This window comes from Paroedura picta, chromosome 7, assembly GCF_049243985.1.
Source record: "Paroedura picta isolate Pp20150507F chromosome 7, Ppicta_v3.0, whole genome shotgun sequence".
NCBI lineage: Eukaryota > Metazoa > Chordata > Lepidosauria > Squamata > Gekkonidae > Paroedura > Paroedura picta.
The window spans coordinates 15,409,676-15,427,614 of NC_135375.1; the positions used below are offsets into that span (position 1 = coordinate 15,409,676).

The 17,939-nt window shown below is 46.9% G+C and overlaps 1 long non-coding RNA gene across 1 annotated transcript in view; it reads right to left on the bottom strand.

Moving 5' to 3' along the window:
- The window catches only part of LOC143841723 (uncharacterized), a 138,049-nt gene that overhangs the window by 53,847 nt on the left and 66,263 nt on the right, over positions 1-17,939 (bottom strand). The window contains exon 2 of the long non-coding RNA XR_013232759.1: positions 16,843-16,929. This is a non-coding gene — a long non-coding RNA (uncharacterized LOC143841723). The remainder of the gene's footprint in view (positions 1-16,842; positions 16,930-17,939) is intronic.

The window sequence follows — 17,939 nt, forward strand, 5'->3', positions numbered from 1 at the left end:
CAGCATTTGCTGGCAGGGGGTTCCTGGGAATTGTAGTCCATGGACACCTGGAGGGCCCCAGTTTGACTACCCCTGGCCTATAGGAACCTTTCCCTGCCCTCCTCCAAGTGACAACCTTTCAGAGACTCCAAGAGAGCCATCCTGTCCCCTCTCAGCCTCCTCTTCTCCCTGCTGAACATTCCTAAATACCTCAAAGGGCTTTCAGTTACGCTTCTTTCTTGCCTCTTGACTGCAGCCTGAATGTGAACTGGAGACTTTGGGGGTGGAGCCTGAAGTGGGTGGGATTTGTGGGAGGGAGGGACCTCAATGGAGCATAAGGATATAGACTCCACCCTCCAAAGCAGCCATTTTCTCCTGGGGAATCGATCCCTGTCACCTGGAGATGAGCTGCAAAACTGGGGGATCCCCAGGTCCCACCTAGGCTGGGCATCCTTAAGGAGCAAGGTAACATGGGTGGGATTTTGCCTGCCAATAGCTGTCAAACGGCTGCTCTAATTTTACTGGAGATTGACCAAAGTGAGATTTTATTGGATCCCACTTGGCACCAATCACTGACAGGACCGTTCCCCCCTCCCCTCATCGGCTCCCCCTAACACTGGCTGGCTCTCAATTCTATCGTGTCGGCAAGACGGAGCATCTGGCCTTGCGCTGGAAACATTTCTCAGCCCGATTGGCCACAATTTATGAGCGCGTGAGAACCGAACATGAGAATGTATCGCCGCCTGGCACGGCCGACCTAATAGGATAAGTTGGAGAGTCATACTCAATCTGCTGTTTTTGTTTTATGGAGCTCTCCGTAGAAGGAGCGCGGCGGGCATGAGCCAGTGAGTGGGCGGGGAGGCTCCGGCAGATGCTTGCATGCGCTCCCCCTTCTTGGAGTGCCGTGAATGACAAGAAGCTTGTTTGGAATGCAGAGATTTGGTTTAGAAGGAGCATCTGTAGGAGGGGGGAGGCAACGAGAGGGCACAAGGGGAAAGAGAGCATTGGCAGGAAACGCGGCATCCGCAGCATCTAACTTCAGCTTTGGGTCAAAGGGCAAAAAGGACAGGCAGGTGGATAGTTTCTCCCGCAGATACAAATAACCCTTTTGTTGCCACGCCACAAAGAGAAACCTGTTCCCAAAGGGAGGGGGGGGGGATAAAATCGAGACCCTGTTTTGGATTTGCGTTTTTCAGATGGTTAATCCAAAAAGCGGCAATTCGATGGTGTAGAAATAATGCTACTATGGTGTGCAGTGGTTAACAGCGGCGGCTTCTAATCTGGCAAACCGGGTTTGATTCCCCGCTCCTCCTCCACATGCAGCCAGCTGGGTGACCTTGGGCTCATCACAGCCGTGATAATGCAGTTCTCATAAAGCAGTTCTCTTAGAGCTCTCTCAGCCTCACCTACCTCACAGGGTGCCTGTTGCGGGGAGAGGAAGGGAACCCCTGGAGATTTGAGTGGTGGAGCCTGGAGGAGGGCAGGGCGTGGGGATGGGAGGGCCTTCAATGGGGGATAATGCCAACAACAACAACAACAAGCCTTTAATAGCATATACAAATACAATATAAAGAGGGAAAGTGCAAAAGGATCCACTGCCAGAGAAAACAAAGGCAAAGATGATGCTTTAGAGGAAGACATAATACATTCACGATGACCTAGAGTCCACCTTTCAAAGCAGCCATTTTCACCAGACGAACTGATCTCTGTAGCCCAGAGATCAGTTGTAATCCCAGTAGATCTCCCTCCACCACCTGGAGGTTGGCCACCCGAGTGACCCTACTCCTGGCCCTTCCCACAAGGGATTAAACAAGCCAGTTTGGAGGGGAAGTTTGCACAGCTTGTTTCCAGTCTGGGTAAGTTTCAGCTAGGTTGCAAAGGGACAAAATAGCCATATTATAATAGACCATAGAATCATAGAGTTGGGACCTCCAAGGTCAACCTCCTGCTCCCTGCAGGAAATGACCACAAGAACCAAGCACCTGCACTGTCCTTTTGGCCCACCCACTCACAATCTGCCTAAGTCCATAAAATCAGCATTTCTATCAGATGGCTATCTAGACTCTGCTTAAAAATCTCCAAAGAAGGAGCACCCACCACCTCCCGAGGAAGCCTATTCCACTGAGGAACCGCTCTAACTGTCAGGAACTTCTTCCGGATGTTTAATTGAAAGTGCTTTTGAATTAATTTCAACCCATTGGTTCTGGCCCGACCTTCTGGGGCAACAGAAAACAACTCTGCTCCATCCATCTCGCCATGATCTTTTCCAAGTTGTGAAGGCCTTGGGTCTCATTGGCCCCAGACTGTGATTCACGAGCTTCTCTTGTGCCTTTCCATTTGCTTAATAAAATTGCCCCTTTGTTTATCGTAATGACTAGGGCCAGGCCTATTTATCTGAAACATGCTGACAAAGGAGCGATAGCATGAATGCCCTGCCCAGGAATTACAGCACACAAAGCCCTTGCTGGGATAAGGACACACGAAACGGCCTTCTGTCTTGTCACATCACTGGCCCATGACTGAGGATAGTCCTCCAAGGGCACATGCAGGGATCTTGCTCCACAAACTCCTTTCAACTCATGATGGTGAACTCCTCAGTTCGGTTCCAACATGGGCTTAGCTAGTCTGAGTTATTGCCCACAATAGCAGACCAATATCTGAGCCCACCAGACTCATTTTGTGCTTCCAACGACCTTGCTGGGAGTGTGATAGAGACAAAACATCCCCACAACTAAGTCCTTAGCCAAGGGGTAGTCAAACTGCGGCCCTCCAGATGTCCATGGACTACAATTCCCATGAGCCCCTGCCAGCGTCCATGGACATCTGGAGGGCTACAGTTTGACTACCCCTGCCTTAGCCCATTGGGGCTCAAACCTGGGACTCGGTTTAGGCTGACCAGGTCTTCCCTGGCCACCAATGGGGTAGAGAAGGTCTGGTGGCCAGATCCAGGTCAGGAAGCTCCTGTAGATTTGGGGATGGAGCCAGGTGAAGACAGGGATCTCAGTGGGGTGCAATGCCACCCTCCAAACCACCCATTCTCTCTAGGGGAACCAGTCAATGTAGTCCTGAGTGGAGCTGTCATTCCAGGAGATGCCTAGGAGATCACCAGATTTGTTATATATAGCCCTCTTTAAGTATTTGAAAGGTTGTCACTTGGAGGAGGGCAGGATGCTGTTCCCATTGGCTACAGAGGAAAGGATGCGGACTACAAGTCCTTAAACTACAAGTACAACGATATAGGCTAGATATCAGGAAAAAGATTTTCACAGTCAGAGTAGTTGAGCAGTGGAATAGGCTGCCTAAGGAGGTGGTGAGCTCCCCCTCACTGGCAGTCTTCAAGCAAAGGTTGGATACACACTTTTCTTGGATGTTTTAGGATGCTTTGGGCTGATCCTGTGTTGAGCAGGGAGTTGGACTAGATGGCCTGTATGGCCCCTTCCAACTCTATGATTCTGTGATTCTGTTATATGCAAAGCCTCCCTCAATGAGCCAGGATGGATTCCATTCTTTTAAGCAGTCTCTGAGCTTTGGTACTTTTAGTGCTCAAGGCAGATGGTGACCAAGCGAGGTGAAGGTTCACCTACTTTCAAACAAACCTGCCCACCGATTGATATATTCCTCGGAGGCCATTATATTGATGAAAAGGGAATATCTGCAGTCTTAATAAATTTGCGCATATTGCCATAAGTTTATGGGAAATAGAGAGACATTGTGTCAACTGAACCTGGGTATAAACGAGGGTCCTTCCATTTCATGCTCAGGAGATATCTGGTGATCTGGAGGGTCGAGCCTGAGTGGGGCAGGGTTTGGGGCATAATGCCATAGGAGTCGGCATGGTGTAGTGGTCAAGTGTGGCAGCCTCTCATTTGGAGAACCGGGTTTGACTCCCTGCTCCTCCACAAACAGACAGTTGGGTGACCTTGGCCTAGTCACAGAGCTGTTCTCACATTGCAGTTCTCTCAGAGCTCTCTCAGCCCCAGCTACCTCAGAGGGTGTCTGTTGTGGGGAGAAGAAGGTTGGTCCTTATATGCCACTTTTCTCTACCCGAAGGAGTCTCAAAGCACCTTAAAGTCACCTTTCCTTTCCTCACCCTACAACAGACACCCTGTGAGGGAGATGAGGCTGAGAGAGCCCTGATATTCCTGCTCGGTCAGAACAGCTTTATCACTGCTGTGGTGAGCCCAAGGTCAACCAGCTGGTTGCATGTGGGGGAGGAGTACAGAATCAAACCCAGCTCACCAAATTAGAAGTCCATACTCCTAACCACTTCACCAAGCTGGAAGGGAAGGCGATTGTAAACCACTTGGAGACTCCATTTGTAAGCAAAAAGCGGGGTATAAAAACCAACTCTTCTTCTCCTTCATAGAGTCCAGCTTCCTCGGTGGCCACCTGTCGCCCGCAGGTCTGTTGCCATAGCGGGAGATCTTCAGCCACCCCCTGGAGGTTGGCAAGCCCCTAAAGTACACACCACCCCAACTCATTCCCTTTAACTCCTGTACAGTTTTTCATCTAGCACCTTAGCTCACCCAGGACTGGTCCCGTCTAGCTCCTGAATAATTGAAACTCATGCATCTTTCAAAGTTGCGGGCGGTCATAACTCACCCTGGGCAAGCCATAGACAAATTGGGGGGGATGTCTCTCTGTGCCAAGTTAAACTCCCGAAAGTTGCTCGCTTGCTTTAGTGTATCCTTTTAGAGAACCCGCTGTAAATCATCCAACTTCCCCGAAGTAACAGTAGAGGCCTGGCCTCTCCAAACGCCTGCCCTCCTGCGACAACTAATTCAAACAAATTGAAAGGCCGTAAAGAAATCCTTGAAATACACCCTACCTTTCTCGCGTTCAAAAAACCCTCAGCAGCGGGACAGAGAAAAAAGAGAGACTTGTGGAAACAGCTGTTATAAATGGCTGCTCAGGAATCTGACTGCTATTTACATACATTCATAGGTAGTGAACTTTATAATATACCCAGCCATGTTTTGTTTAGCATCGAGGGACCAGATTTTGGCACCTCCAGAGCCCGAAGAAATGCAATCTGTTGAGGTGCCTGCCGTTTGCTGCCTTTTCAAAGAGTGCCCGGGGCAGTTCTAGAAAGTATTTCACAAACAAAGACACACGCGCACATGCGCACACGCACACACACCCCATCAAAAACTTAGTTTGATTGAAAGCCTCTTTTGATTTCTCACCTCTCCGAGAGAATGGAGCAACTTCAAGATACCGACCGATCGGCAGGAAGGTTTGAAAAGGAGCACCTGATCTGCATATGGAAAAATATACCTATGAAGGATTGGGGATGGGGGGGGGGATCCTGATTGATATTCATAGGAGAGCTCCCCTGGCAATGCAGCTTGTGCAGGATTATCAGCCCGTATCAGGGAAAATATTTGCATGCCATGTTTTTTCCATCGGTCTCTTGGTTTTTGTGCGGAAGGAAGACTCGCGCACTTGTGCACCTGCCCACAGCAGAGTGAAGAAGTAACCTGGGCTTGTAGGGATGCCAGCCTCCAGTTGGGAACTGGGGATCGCCCAGAATTTATAGACATCTCCAGACTGCAGAAATCAGTTCCCCCAGAGAAAAGAACTACTTTGGAGGGTGGACTCAGGTTTTCAGTTTTGAGTTGGGAAATACCTGGAGATTTGGGGGGGTGGAGCCAGGAGTGGGCGGGATTTGGGTCCGGGAGGGACCTCAGTGGGGTATAATGCTATGGAGCCCCACCCTCCGAAGCACCGATTTTCTCCAGAGGAACCTGTTGTGTCTGTAGACCTGCCAAGGACCAAGCTTGAGGTCCAAGGCAGGTTCATAGCTTGCAGTGTAACTGACCAATGCACGGCTAAGATCCCATCTGCGGGATCCAGTCAGTTTAAACTGAAACTGACCAATAGCACACACTGGCGGGAAGATCCATTGTTTGTTTGTATATATAAAGTTGGGTTTTTCTGGTTCTGTTTGTTTCAGTTCAGTTCTTCTTTGTGCCATGCTGGGGTCCTAATAAAGAGCTCAAACCACTTTGAGTTGTCTGTATCCAACTCTGGACCCAAGGATTTAACGGAACCGATCTCAGTCTGGAGACGAGCTATAATTCCAGGGGATCCCCAGGTCCCACTTGGGGACTGGCATTCCTAACTGCAGCACTATAGCCCACTGGGATCCCTGTCCTACCCAGACTCTACCCCCAAATCTCAAGGACTTTACCAATCTGGATTTGACAGGCCTGCCCCCTGCCAGGTGGTGGTTTGAATCTCCAGTTTACCTGTAGAAAATGATTGCTTTGAATGGTGGACACAATGGCATTATGCCCCATTGAAGTCCCTCCCCAATCCTCACCCTCAAAATCTATAGGGAGTTCTCAACCCAGAGCTGGCAATGCTAGTTGCCAACCCCCCCTCCCTTCCCCTGTCCGAGCTCTGCCCCCTACAGCTAATCAGCTGGCTGGTGGGGGGATATAACTAAGAATGGAACGTCATACAGTTTAAGTGGCTTGTTGGTTCTCGTAGATAGGTGGGGAAGGACAAATGAACAGTATACACCTGTATACAATGTGATCCAGTTTTACAGAATGTTCCAAAGCAGGGGTAGTCAACCTGTGGTCCTCCAGATGTTCATGGACTACAATTCCCATGAGCCCCTGTCAGCGTTTGCTGGCAGGGGCTCATGGGAATTGTAGTCCATGAACATCTGGAGGACCACAGGTTGACTACCCCTGTTCCAAAGGATATGAGCCTCGGGGGAGGGCAGTAGATAAATACAATAAATAAATATAAATATAAATATAAATATAAATATAAATATAAATATAAATATATATATATATATATATATATATATATATATATATATATATATATATATATATATATATATATATATATATATATATATTAAAAATACCCTTTAATTTAAAATCACCAATATAATTTACAATCACCAATATAATTTACAATTATCAAGAAAAGAAATGAATATATAGAGGAGGGCCCGGAGTGTTCTTCAATCCGTTCATCTGGAAGGTGTTACTCTTTGTTTTTTAAACTTTACTCTTCAGATTAATCAACTCCAGTTTGGTAAGGGCCAATTTTAATCAGCGCGAGCCGATTTTAGCTGGAGGAAGTGTGAATGGAGAGGGCCCTTGCATAGATATATATTTATTTATCTAAGACTCTCTTTGAAGAGTTTCTGCATGGATGAAAAAGAAAAGGATGAAAAATGGCCTTTTCCTCACACATGGCACGATCACGCACCCTTCATTCCGCACTTCAAAAACTGAACTTTTGGAGATATGCAAATTTATTTAAATTCAGCCAATTAACTGATTAATCACTTTAAAAGCAGGTGACTCTTCAGCTATGAATCCTTCATTGCGCTATAATCCTCATGGCTGTACTCTGTTTCCAAAGCCAGGGAGAAAAAGTTTCTGCTGGGGACTTCAGAGAGATTTCGAGACCGGGGGTCCCCCAAATTTGTGGCTCCTGCGGGCACAATTGGAATTCTGATGCGGTGGGATGGAGGAAGCAGAGCCCACATGACAAGGCTGCCACAGATTGCTGACAGTTACGCAGGGAACAATTTTGTGCATCAGTGGCCTGTATAGCCCAAGCAACCTTTAAAAAAAATCTGCATAGCCAATCAAATCTCCTGGGTTGAATCAGAGGATTTGTTGGGCAAAAGCTTGGTGTAGTGGTTTGGAGTGCAGACTTCTAATCTAGTCAGCTGGGTTTGATTCCCCGTTCCCCCACATGCAGCCAGCTGGGTGACCTTGGGCTCCCCACGGCACTGATAAATCTGTTCTGACCGAGCAGGAATATCAGGGCTCTCTCAGCCTCACCCACCCCACAGGGTGTCTGTTGTGGGGAGAGGAAAGGGAAGGCAACTGTAAGCCGCTTTAAGACGCCTTCGGGTAGAGAAAAGCGGCATATAAGAACCAACTCTTCTTCTTCAGTAATCTCAAGCATCTTTCAGCGTCACCTCCCTCACAGGGTGTCTGTTGTGGGGAGAGGAAAGGGAAGGCAACTGTAAGCCACTTTGAGACGCCTTCGGGTAGAGAAAAGCGGCATATAAGAACCAACTCTTCTTCTTCAGTAATCTCAAGCATCTTTCAGCGTCACCTCCCTCACAGGGTGTCTGTTGTGGGGAGAGGAAAGGGAAGGCAACTGTAAGCCACTTTGAGACTCTTTTGGGTAGGGAAAAGCGGCGTATAAGAACCAACTCTTCTTCTGACTGAGCAGTAATCTCAAGGCTCTCTCAGCCCCACCTCCCTCACAGGGTGTCTGTTGTGGGGAGAGGAAAGGAAAGGTGATTGTAAGCCGCTCTGAGCCTCCTTCGGGTAGAGAAAAGCGGCATATAAGAACCGACTCTTCTTCTTCACCTGGCCTCACTCACTCTCTAAAAACACTTGCAGGGTACCTGGAAAGGACTCAGTGGGCAGCCATGGTGCTCCCGGGCACAACCTTGGGGACCCCTGTTCTGGGCATTTCCCTGACCCTAAATATCATCACCATCTCTTTCTCCCACCTTCTACTTACTCACCCCTCCCACACACACACACACACACACACACACAAAACCCCATAATATCTTTCTGTTATTCCCCACCTGTATCTAAAACATTTCCCCTGGCCGCCCACGGACATCTTTATCAAATTGCAGTCATGGGATGCAGAGTTTCCCCTGCTCTCTTTCATCTGTTGTCACCATCCCAGCAATTCTACATAAAATATGAACCGAGGTGCCATTAAAGGGCGTTAAATTTCTGCAATCGTCGGATAAGGGAAATAAATGGTGCCGCCCAAAATAATGATTTGCTTGCTTCATTTTGGCATCGCAGGTTCTGCTCAGCCCTGATTTCTTTTGCAAACCAGTAGGAAGCAGTCTGGTAATGACCGAACGCTGATAAATGAGATGCTATACATAATAAAACTATGAATCTTCTCCCTGGGTCTTTTTTCAGGCTCACAGTTTCAAATAATTGCTTTTTAAAACTTTTTTTTTTTAAAGTCACCCACCAAGACTAAATAAATGCAAAAGTCCATTTAACTCGCTGCTGTTTGAGATTAATTTCGACCAAGTTCTTCAGTTTTTCTCTTTCTTTCCCCCCCAGGAGTCTTCAAACAAAACAAGCCAGTTTGCAAGATATATGTAAAATATATTTTAAAAAAACCCAAAAAGGGCTCATTAGAGTGAGGCCTCATTAATTACCTTTGAAATTAAGTTATCCTGGCTATCACAAGCTCAGCTCTTCGGGAGTCAGCTAGCGTGAATTTGTTTTTTAAAAAAAAATCTTATGAGCTTGGCAGAGAGTTTAAAGATTAGTAAACTGAAAGCAAGACCGAAAACAAACTCCCCGACAAATTCTCCATAAGGAATTAGAGTGATTTATTTATTACATTTTTTGTCCTGCTTCTTAGTTTAATAGCTGCTGATAACCAATTAAATAGCAGCAGCGCATAAACTATTTTCGAAAAGCTGCTCAAAAGAACCCATCACTAAAATGTCACTGCACCATAGAGAAGATTGGTACAGAAACACCATCAGTTTTCCCACCCCACAAAATGACCTGGCTCGAACCGGTGTGTTTTAACCAGTTTCCTGAATGAGAGGACTGGGGTGGTTAAGAAGAGCCAGTGTCGTGTCCTGGTTAGGAGCAGCAGCCTCTAACCTGGAGGACTGGGTTTGATTCCCCGCTCCTCCTCCACATGCAGCCAGCTGGGTGACTTTGGGCCAATCGCAGCTCTCTCCGAAATCTCTCAGCCCCAGCTGCCCCACAAGGTGTTTCTTGAGGGGAGAGGAAGGGAAAGTGATTGTACACTGCTTTGGGGTAGTATAAAACCCTGCTCGTCTTCTTCTATGTGAGTTTCTCTGGCCAGGGAACTCAAGAAGAATGGGCCCACCACCAAGAAGACCCTGGCAATATCACATTTAAAAAAACAAAAAAACTCTCAGTTTTCCTTAGGGTTGTCATCTCTGGGTTTCCAAACACCTGGAGATTTTTGGGGGTGGTGGATCCTGCGGGGGGGGCAGATTTAAGGTTGGGGAGGGACTGCAAACCAAAAAGCAAATGACACTTAAAAAGGCATTCGATACACGACCTGATTCTGATCCATGTGATACTCTGGACTGCCGGAAAAAGACAAATCCGTGGGTTCTTGATCTTATCCCTAGAAGCAAAAGTGACCAGACTGAGACTATTGCATGTTATTGACATTAGGGAAGACAAGAGTCACTGGAGACAACAGCAATGCTGGGGAAAGTGGGAGGCCACAAGAAAGAGGAAGACCCCAAAGAAGATGGACTCAAACAAGGAAGCCAGAGGAGCCAAAACAGGAGCCAGGCTCGTAACAGGAGGTTGCTCATTCAAAGGGTTGCCATGTTCAACATCAGGCCAATGGGTTGAGGAATGGATAAGAATATAAGAAGAGGCCTTATGGATCAGAATTTAAGAATGCAAATAAATTAGAAGAAGAAGAGTTGGTTCTTAGATGCCACTTTTCTCTACCCGAAGGAGGCTCAAAGCGCCATACATTCACCTTCCCTTTCCTCTCCCCACAACAGACACCCTGTGAGGTGGGTGAGGCTGAGGGAGCCCTGATATTCCTGCTCAGTCAGAACAGCTTTATCAGTGCCGTGGCGAGCCCAAGGTCACCCAGTCACCCAGCTGGCTGCATGTGGGGGAGTGGGGAATCAAACCTGGCTCACTAGATTTAGAAGCCAATGCTCTTAACCACTACACCACGCTGGCTACACCAAGGGACCAAGCCCTATGAAGATAGGTTGAGGGACTGGAGCCTGGGGAAAAGGATGTTGAGAGGGGACGTGATAGCCCTCTTTAAGTATTTGAAAGGTTGTCACTTGCAGGAGGGCAGGATGCTGTTTCTGTTGGCTGCAGAGGAGAGGACACGCAGTAATGGGTTTAAACTACAAGTACAACGATATAGGCTAGATATCAGGAAAACATTTTTCACAGTCAGAGTAGTTCAGCAGTGGAATAGGCTGCCTAAGGAGGTGGTGAGCTCCCCCTCAGTGGCGGTCTTCAAGCAAAGGCTGGATACACACTTTTCTTGGATGCTTTAGGATGCTTAGGGCTGATCCTGCGTTGAGCAGGGGGTTGGGCTAGATGGCCTGTATGGCCCCTTCCAACTCTATGATTCTATGATTCTATGATTGGTTGCCCGGCACGCAGGGCCTCATGGATGCAACTAATGATTCCAACTCAGGAGTCTATCCAGATTCATCAACAGCCTCGTAAGATAGGCACTTCATTTTTCAACATCATCCTCGTGTTCCTCCGCTCACATACATCACTGGAGGGATGGCACTCGGAGCGATCCATCACCAAAGCACGTCTCCCCACTGACGGATTATGCCCCGAGCCATTCTTTCCCAACCTGCGCAGCATTCCTCTGGGTCAGAGGGAAATCATAACTATTGTTGTAATTAGAAATGAAAGATTATTTAAAGATTGCAAAATGCATTTAAATGTGACTTTCACTGGCAGGGTCGGGAGGATCCCGCAGCTTCCCCAAAACTTCAAAGCGGCGAGGAGATTTGTTGGCGGAGATGCTCAGCAGAGCTGCCAAAGTGTCAATATTTATGTTTGGGTAGTTTTTAGAAGGAATGGCATGGAGGAATTTACGGTGTTATGATTACCGGTGGATGAGTCCTTTGTTAGGTGGATTGCTGGTTAAAAATCTAGGCTAGCTGGTTGATCATTTGTCAGTGGGTGTTAACGGTTGGGGGGGGGTCTCCTGATAGCTGGAGCTCTACCTCCGTGTTTTTAAATGAGATGTCTGCTTAGCTCAGACTTTCTCGACCCTTTTACTATTGAAAGCCCCTAGAAAAAATGATTCAGGCTTTGAGTAAACCCAGAAGGGATGTCAGCAAGCCACACCTCCCTCCCACAACCTCATATGAGAGCCAGCTTGGTGTAGAGGTTAGGAGTGCGGACTTCTAAACTGGCGAGCTGGGTTTGATTCTGCGCTCCCCCACATGCAACCAGCTGGGTGGCCTTGGGCTCGCCACGGCACTGATAAAGCTGTTCTGACTGAGCAGTAATATCAGGACTCTCTCTTTATTCTTCTTCAGTAATCTCAGGGCTCTCTCAGCCTCACCCACCTCACAGGGCGTTTGTTGTGGGGAGAAGAAAGGGAAGGCGATTGTAAGCCACTTTGAGACTCCTTCGGGTAGAGAAAAGCAGCATATAAGAACCAACTCTTCTTCTTCTTCAGTAATCTCAGGGCTCTCTCAGCCTCACCTACCTCACAGGGTGTCTGTTGTGGGGAGAAGAAAGGGAAGGCGACTGTAAGCTGCTTTGAGACTCCTTCGGGTAGAGAAAAGCAGCATATAAGATTCAGCTCTTATTCTTCAGAAGTGAAAATACCCAGATACTCCCACGAGATGTGACATTACACTCCATCATCCCCACCTCCCCAACAAGAGAATGGCCCAGCAGGGATCTGCCCCTCTGTCATCCTGTGCCCCCCTCCCCAAACACAGTTAAGTTAAAATGCTAGTTACTCTTTTGCTCACCCTAAGCTACTTCAAACGGTTGTTATAAGGAGAAAATGGGAGAAACTACCATGAACTCCTTAGAGGAAAGAAATTTAGAAGACAGATATAGACTGAAACCTGAAACATGCTAACAAATATGTTTAAGGGTCTCCTCAGAATTTCTCTCTAAACTGGGAAATGGCTTTCCAGGGGCTGTATATGACTCTTGTGGCACAGGGTGGTAAAGCAGCCAACATGCTATCTGAAGCTGTGACCATGAGGCTGGGAGTTCGATCCCAGCAGCCGGCTCAAGCTTGACTCAGCCTTCCATCCTTCCGAGGTCGGTAAAATGAGTACCCAGCTTGCTGCTGGGGGGTAAACGGTAATGACTGGGGAAGGCACTGGCAAACCACCCTGTATTGAGTCTGCCAAGAAAACGCTAGAGGGCGTCACCCCAAGAGTCAGAAATGACTCAGTGCTTGCACAGGGGATACCTTTACCTTTATATGACTATATGAACAAGAATTCAAGTGTAACATAAAGATTCCAAACACTGCCAATTTCGTAGTCAGTACAGAAGTTAGGAAGATGAATGGGTGTTAAGGAAGACATTCAAAGATTTTTCTTGTTATAAGAAAACAGAACTGTAAACATAGACAGAGTCCCATTTTGGAGTTGATGCACCATTTAATTGAATGCTTTTTGCCTGAGCGTGGCCTCCAAACGGTGCCACATCCAGGTTAGCCTGCCTGTGAAATCGGAGCTGTCTCAATTGTTTCCACTAAAGGTGTTCGGGCATATCATGATAAATTTGTTATAGGAAAGTCATCTAAATGTGAAGTGTTATACGATTACGAAATGTATTATTTGATTTCCTATCAATAATTTAACTGCCTGTAGTTTTAATTTCACACACTATCAAGTTCCTTTGCAACACGTACCGAAATTTGCATCTTAATATTTCACAGCGAAACAGAGAAGGGGGGCGGGGGGGGGGGAGAGCGAGATGCCATGGGAGACTGTTTAGGATAGGATAATACAAATTGTTTGGAGTTGATCTGAATTACTGAAGAGGTGCGTCTTTTGTCTTATTCGGAGCTGAGCGGTTCATGCCGTGACGTTTCCAACTCTGGTTTGCCTTTAATTTAAAATGTATTTGCCCAATAACTTCTTGCAGCATATTCTAATTAGGGAAGAGACCAAATTTCACAAGCTTCCCGGTTCAATGGAATACCGCCCTGTTACCACTCAATTCTTCCCTGGTGCCCAAATGAAGTCACGGGTCATTGTCTTCTCCCTGGTTTCTGCCTCCTTGCCCTAGATTGTCCCCGTAAAAAGGGTGCTCATATTTCTTTGTGCATTTAGGTATCAGTGGTGCGAAAAACAGCATGCGGCTGTAAATAAATGCTGGATAAGTGGTGGGAAAAAATGGCATTGCAGTTGCATAAATGAAACAAAAGAATCACCGAGGGCAACACAAATGAGACAGGACTAAATCAATGGCAATCCCATTTTAATGAAAAAAATTGTAAATCCACATACTGGCATTCCCAAACTATAAGAAAGAGCCAGCCGATGGGATCGCAGTTAATCAGGTTAATGGTGTTACCACCAGCTATTGGAATATTGTGGAAAGCGCTGCTGTTACTGTTGTTTTACTCGACGCTATTGTTGGATTATACTTACTCCTGTGTTCTCCCATGTTCTATGTAAACCGCCCTGAGCCGCAAGGGAGGGCAATATATAAATTGGATGGATGGATGGATGGATGGATGGATGGATGGATGGATGGATGGATGGATGGATGGATGGATGGATGGATGGATGGATGGATGGATGGGTGGGTGGGTGGGTGGGTGGGTGGGTGGGTGGATGGATGGATGGATGGGTGGGTGGGTGGGTGGGTGGATGGATGGATGGATGGATGGATGGATGGATGGGTGGGTGGGTGGGTGGGTGGATGGATGGATGGATGGGCGGGTGGGTGGATGGATGGATGGATGGATAGAGAGATAGAGACAGACAGACAGACAGACAGACAGACAGACAGACAGACAGACAGACAGACAGAGTCACAAGAAAATGCTCACTGGTAGAGTAGAAGGCTTGATGAGTCTCTGTATGGGCCAAAGGTCTTCTTCAAAGCAAAAGAGGCGGCAGGAGGCAGCCAATTATAAGTTGCACGTGGAGCCACAAGGGGAACTCTGGGTAAAAACTAAATCTTTGGCAACACGGCTAGCCAATTTTATAGCAGAGCAGACATTCTCAGCCAGGGTTTTGTGAAACCCTGGGGTTTCTTGAAGGCCCTGGAAGTGTTTCCCAAATAGGTAGGAGTCAATTAATTCTTAATATATTTTTAAATTGTTAAACATTTATTGAGTGACATGACCATGTATGATGATGTCGATCCACACACCCCCTTCTCAAAATGGCCAGTGATGGGCGTGGAGGGGGTGGGAAGGGGAGGGGCCCCAGGTGGGCGTGTCCACAGCTCTGCTTCCCAGCCATATTCTGCACAATTGTGCCACTTCTGAGGTTTCTCAAAGCCTGAAGAATGTTTCAGGGGTTTCTCAAGGGTAAAAAAGTTGAGAAAAGCTGGTTTAGACCATTTCACGTACTACACACAGCGTTCCTCCCCCCCCCCCAAATTTACATATACAGTTTGAGTCAGTTATTCTTTTCCATTTCATTTTTACTGCTCAGTACAGTGTAAAATTACACTCCACTCTCTTCTAAAGTCTAGTATTAATCTATTGTGTATCCAATATGTAAGTTTTGTCATTGTAGCACATTCAGTCATTTTGTTTGACCGTTCCATAATATCCAGTAAGGTTTCTTTTTTCCCCCTACGGTTCCCCTACAGTTCCCCTAAGGTTTCTTTTTTTCCATCTTGATGCATAGAATCCTAGAGCTGGAAGGGGCCAGACAGTCTAGCCCGACCCCCTGCTCAGTGAACGATCAACCTATTAAATCCTAGTAGCACTTACCATGTAACAAGCTCTCTACCTATTTTAATATTATGATCACATCATACAATTATACAATTAAATACAATTAAAACACAGATAAGTACAGCATGTCACACAATTTAAATTTAGGGTTTCAAATCAATGCATTAAAATACCCTTCTGTCCCTGATCCCATGTTCCTTCCTTTTTATATCCATCACTGGCGCTACAGAGGAGCTTGAAAAAATGCTCTTGCGGCAGCAGTCGAGGTAGGTTGGTTTGTGAGGGAGGTTAGGCCTGTCAGACCCCTATTGCCTTTCTCAATGAACATTCTTGGCATTAGCAGCAAAAACAGGTTTTTGAGGGAGAGATCTCAAGTTCATGATCATTCTTGCTGAAACTAATTTAATAGGCAGTACACTGATGAATAAAGAGCCTCTTGTGGCGCAGAGTGGTAAGGCAGCAGACATGCAGTCTGAAAGCTCTGCCCATGAGGCTGGGAGTTCAATCCCAGCAGCCGGCTCAAGGTCGACTCAGCCTTCCATCCTTCCGTGGTTGGTAAAATGAGTACCCAGCTTGCTGCTGGAGGGTAAACGGTAATGACTGGGGAAGGCACTGGCAAACCACCCCGTATTGAGTCTGCCATGAAAACGCTAGAGGGCGTCACCCCAAGGGTCAGACATGACCTGGTGCTTGCACAGGGGATACCTTCACCTTTACCTTTACACTGATGAATAGAACCCACTCCCCAACTGGCAAGAGGTGGATTTGCCCTGTTCCCAGGAAAAAGCTTATGAACTAGTCCTGTGTCTGGGTGCACAATACATCAGGCAAACACGGCTGACTCAAGGCCAGCCTCGCCCATAATGTCCATCCTCCCAAAAGTAAACTGGCAATTAGGCTACACATACAAGGGAACAGTGCAAAGAAATAAAGCATTTAACTCCCCCAGGCCTGCTCCCTGCTGGCAGAAGACAGCACCCTAAATCAGGGGTAGTCAACCTGTGGTCCTCTAGATGTTCATGGACTACACTTCCCATGAGCCCCTGCCAGCAAATGCTGGTAGGGGCTCATGGGAAGTGTAGTCCATGAACATCTGGAGGACCACAGGTTGACTACCCCTGCCCTAAATGACAAGGGAACATTGACATGATCATGGCAGGAGGTTGGCAACTAGACAGATCCTGACAAGGCTGAGAGTGCGTGACTGACCCAAGGCCACCCACCAAGTTTCCACGGAAGTGTAGAGACTCAACCAAGATTTCCCAGACCCTAGTCTGGCACCTTAACCACTATGCCATCCTTCCCCGTAAACCAAAGCTAGGCCCATAATGGGAAGAAAAGGGAACCATGCAGAATGCAAGCGAAGGTCTAACAGTGTGATTCTAAGCTGAAGTGGTGGTGGAAAGAACTGTCAAGTTATAGCTGACTTACCGGTTTTCAAGGCAAGTGATGTTCAGAGGTGATTTTGTAGGGGCTTTTGGGCTTGGCTCGGTCCTGACCTCCTCCAGAGAAATAGAGCTGCAGAGTAACAGTGTTTTGAAAGCATGCAGTTATTAGCTACCTTTGTGGATGCACAGATCAAGACCCAGAGCTCTTTTAGATTTAAAAGAGATAATCTTTACTGGAAAGGTTGTACATGAAAATATATCATATTCATTTGCTTCAGTCTCCTTACTGAAGCAGAGTACAAAAGCTTCAAGAGTAGTTACGAAATCAGCACGTTGCAAGCCTCTGATGGCTAGGCTGCAGGCAGACTACATGCCACCCATCCACACATGGAGACAGGAGAGAACCTAATGGAAGATGCTTCTGCTCCTTGCTTCGGAAACAGGAAGTTGGCAAGAGCCTAGCTTAAACAAAATTCCAGGCTTGTGCTGGATTTTTTCCACTGCAACCACAGAATAAGCACATAGGTACGGCTCAGCTGCTTCCACAGCTCAACAACAGCCCTTCAAGCCTGATTTCCCCAAATTACTTGCTGATTGCCATTCCAACACTCTTGCCATTGCCTGCCTCCATGTCACTATCCAGGTACTCCTTGGTGGCCTCCCATCTAAGGACTGGCCAGGACTGATCCTACTTAGCTTCTGAGATCTGACAAGATTGGGCAACATACATCTCGAGCCAGGGCTCTTTAAAAAATGCAAGGCAGAAGTCAAGTTACCAATAGCTTTTTTGCTTCCAGTCTAGGGTGGGACAAAATAGCACGCTTCACATTTCAGGAGATTGATTTCGCCGAGCCAAATTTTAAAAAGGAACAAAACAAGACATTTGCAGTACAACACTCGAATGGTATTTCACACGCGCTTGGCGTTGTCAGACATCATAGAGAAGCCAGTAATTGCCCAAAATGTTTCTTTCTGTCTCGCTGGTATATATTTTTAAAAATCTCTCTCAGATCCCTATTTTTTTGAAGGTTAATAGCGATCTAGCGACTTTGAATATTCCGTCTGACATTCAGGGAACTTTTGTATGAGCGCATTGTATTTAGAATGCAAAACCAAAAGAGAGACATTATGGCCCAGACC